Source organism: Chionomys nivalis, chromosome X, assembly GCF_950005125.1.
Source record: "Chionomys nivalis chromosome X, mChiNiv1.1, whole genome shotgun sequence".
NCBI classification, from domain to species: Eukaryota; Metazoa; Chordata; class Mammalia; order Rodentia; family Cricetidae; genus Chionomys; species Chionomys nivalis.
The window spans coordinates 39,483,682-39,487,771 of NC_080112.1; the positions used below are offsets into that span (position 1 = coordinate 39,483,682).

The 4,090-nt window shown below is 42.2% G+C and overlaps 1 pseudogene; it reads left to right on the forward strand.

The window, feature by feature from the left end:
* Positions 1–672: 672 nt before the first annotated feature.
* Positions 673–2,002, forward strand: LOC130868345 (E3 ubiquitin-protein ligase RLIM-like; annotated as a pseudogene).
* Positions 2,003–4,090: the final 2,088 nt, after the last annotated feature.

Here is a 4,090-nt window from a genome sequence, read left to right on the forward strand (position 1 = left end):
GGCTCACTGACTTAATCCTTGTTCTCATGACATCAGAGTAGTAAATGTCGACCCCTTGCTTCCTACTCATGATGGCACCTAGCCACTGTGATTGGGGAAGGGCACAATGAACATCCTGTGTGATGCCAACCTATCATGAAGCAGTCACTATTCCACTAAATTCCCCAGTGTGATGCCAGCCTTACAAGAACAGTGGGTTTGTCCTACGAGTAGGACTACCAGTCACTCTTCCCCAGGCCCACCTGGTACACTTTGGCTGATTCATCTGCTTTCTAAGTAGGACTTCCTGAGTCATGTGGAGTAGCTGAGAAAGGGGACCTGAAATACATTCAATAGATAATTTGGGGTGACTTAAAGAAAATTGGCCTTGAGTGGATTTCTGTCACTGCTAGGTAACAATGGAGAAGATAATGGTTGCTGGAGCTACATCTCAGAATGGAGTGGCACTGGACTAGAGGCGGGTCTCTCCCAGGCATTCTGAGGCTGGCTAGAGAGCAGGAGGCAGGCACGCAGCAGAGCTTAGGGGGCCTCATGGGTAGCGGAGGCAGCAGAACCCACTCAGTCCCCTCCTGGCTGGACCACCAAAGCCTACTGAAGAAAACTGAAGATCCAGTTGATTGGATTTCAGTACTATGTCATAACAGACAGATAATCCTCCGCTTGTTCATCAAGATGGAAAACTCAGATTCTAGCGATCAAGGAAATGACCAATCTGCAGCACAGCACAGAAGGCAAATGGATCGCTTGGATCTGGAAGAAACTTTCTATTGATTTGTAAATAATCTGAGCAGAGAAGACTATTGAGTTATGAGAGACAACAATTTGCTAGGCACCCCAGGTCAAAGTACTGAGGAAGAGCTGCTCAGAGGACTACAGCAAATTAAAGAGGGGCCGCCACCACCTCAGAGCTCAGAAGAAAATAAATGTGGAGACTCTTCAGATGATGTGTCCAATGGTGACTCAATAATAGATTGGCCTAACTCTGTCACACAGACTGGCAATACAACAAGAAGTGGTCAGAGAGGAAATCAGTCCGGGAGGGCAGTGAGCCACACTAATTCAAACAGTGGTGATTTCAGATTCAGTTTAGAGACAAATGTTAACCATAATAATGGAAGCCAAACCTCAGAGAATGAAAATGAACCATCTGCTACACGTCTTAGTGCAGAAAACATGGATCGCAGCATCCACAGGCAAATGGAAAATTCAGCATCTGAGAGATCATCTGCCAGAACACCTAGGTCAGAACACAATTCTGCTGAAGCATTAACAGATGTGCCATCCACCAGAGGTCGGAGGAGGGCAAGAAGCCCGATACCAGAACACCAGCAAAGAACCAGAGCCAGAGCTGAAAGTAGGTCTTCTCTGCACCCAGCAAATGAAATTCCATGAAGATCTCATCATAGCATCTCATCTCAGACATTTGAGCAGCCTTTGGTAAACGAGATCGAGGCAAGTTCTAGAGCCCCTCACCATGGAACTTTGAGACACCAGATGACTGGACCTGAGTTGCTAGGTAGAGGTCGTTTTGTGGCTTCTGGGTCAAGAAATTCTGCTGCTCAAGGGACAAGCTCTTCAGACACAGATACCAATGGTGAAGCGGCAGGATCTGCCTCCAACCAGAGACCTTCAAGTCAGAAGAGTTCTGCTGGCAGAAGACGGGCAGAGAGCTAGCATAGCTAGCAGAATTCAGTCAAGGTCTCAGATCCCAAACAACAAGGTCACTTATGAAAGTGAACCTTGAGGTTTTAGAGGCACCTTTACACTTTCTGAACATGCAGCTGGGAGAACCTATGTGAGTACTCACAGGTTTTCCACTCTTACAATCTTCAATACTGGATCAAGGCAAACTACATCTATTCCGATTCAAACCAGGTTAAGGCAGAGAACAACAGCTTTTGGTGAGCTTCCATGGAGTGGAAGAGGGAGCTCTAGTGGTAACAACTCTGCTTCCGTCTACAGCTACAACCCTGGCTCTAGTTCCATTGATGAATATTCATAAAGTATCTCACAGATGATTGAAGGAGGTGTTGAAGCAACCCGACTTTACCCCTATAATGACAACCACCTAACTAGAGGACCCACCAATGTACAGATCAATAACTTACCAACATGAAGTTTTGGTGAAAATGATGCATCGAAGACATGTACTATTTGCATTACTGAATATAAAGAAGGCAACAAATTCGTGAGCTACCTTGCTCCCATGAGTACCATGTCCACTGCATCAACTGCTGGTTATGGGAGAATAACACCTGTCCCATTTGTCGCAGGGTCATCTCATCTTCCTGGAACAGACAAAGGGTTGTGTAATGAGAACAGAGCAGAACTCTCGAAGCTGTCTTCTGGAATAGTGACTGGCAAATGGAAATCGCTTTCTTTATCTCACGGTGCTTAAATATAAAGTCACAACCTGAATCGAGTCATTGCTTTCTGAGGGAATCGTGTCTATTTTTCTAGTTTCTCTTTCAGGATAGAAAGAATATTTCAGATGTGACGTTTTAGGACTTCAGTGTTTGATTTCAGTACCAGATAACCTATTACTATTGCTAACCTATTACTGATAATTACCCATGTACACTTATCATTTTCCCTTTCTTACCATAAGGTCTGCCTTAGCAGGGTCTCCTTTATCATGTTGAGCTCTTTTTAGGTTTCCCAGGCCATAAGAGGGGCATGAAGAAAATTCCCACTCAAGACTAAATTCCATTATGTGTTCAGTAAGTGATTAATTAAAACTATACCATTCCCAGTTATTGACACAAATTCAGTCACATTTTCTGAGTATTGTTTGTTCACCTTCCAGATTAGGGGATTATGGATATACCAGTGTAAATAACACTAAACAGTTAAGATCTTCTAAGTGTATTAACTGTCCTAAGGCCATCACCGTGGCACACAATCGAGTGAACATAGAGTTTCATTGAGATATTTATCTTGTGGAAATATTAAAAAGCCTATGCTTGTGTGAGTGAAAAAAATCACATTCATTTGTTTCAAAAGGTAAAGCTATTTTTAGAGGCTCAGTACTTTTCCAATGCACTGTTGTATTAACACACACAAAATTGTAAAGTACCATGCTTAGAAATGAGAACTGCTTTTTGTGAACTGGCATAGTAAAACAAACATACCAAACAAAGTGCCAAGCTGCTTTTTTAAGTGTGTGGGTTATGAGAGCAGAACATATCTCTATTAAATGTATTTGAGAACAGCTATTGTGACATGGAAAGAAAGGACCATGTAGAATCAAATTGCGCTAAAACCCAATGGAAATCAAGGATTTTAACCTGGATTTAGGCAGGAAGTCATAGAAGGTAAGAACACTGTTCTGGAGAATGGAACATTTTCATGATGACAGTTTCCTACAGTGACAACCACAGCAGCTTGACCCAGTATTCAACTTGAATAGATGAAGCAGAAGATCAACAAATTTGGCAGAGCTGTTTTTGGTTTAAAAAAACAAACCGCTACCACCTAGTACAAGTTAAATTGATGTTTTTACAATCTGCTTCTCAAAAACAGAAGGTGGAGGAAAGAGACTTCTAAACCAATTTTAAAGTAGGGATTTCAGTTGGTACAGATGGGTGTGCTTTTGGAAAAGTCTCGGATTTGCTTGTTTTCGAGACTTATCATCTATGGTAATAGTGGATGCTTGTCGATATTTCATTGCTGTACCTAGCAAATCCAACATGCCAGATTTAAAAGACATATTCATAAACTAAGATATTATCTTTTATTGAAAGTGAGGCATGTTGGTTTATTTGAAATTCAAATTCTAGTTGTGTTGCCCATATGCGAAGATGAGATGGCCAGCTCACATCTATGAATACTCACTTTATTGTTCTTTTTTAGTGGTAAGACTAGAATGTGATAACCCCAGGATGCTTGCCTGGTTTTTCTTTTAAGACTAATTGGGGTTAAGATTAGCCTTGTTGGTTCCCAGGAGAAAGCTGCCAGGCCAGAAGAGAAGCTGCATTGAGCAGGCACATCCCTGGCCTTTCATCAAATGAGTTAACTACCCAGACTAGCCCGGGATTCTAGAAACTGCTTTACCCAAATCTTCTTACCCTACTGATACCACAATAGCAGT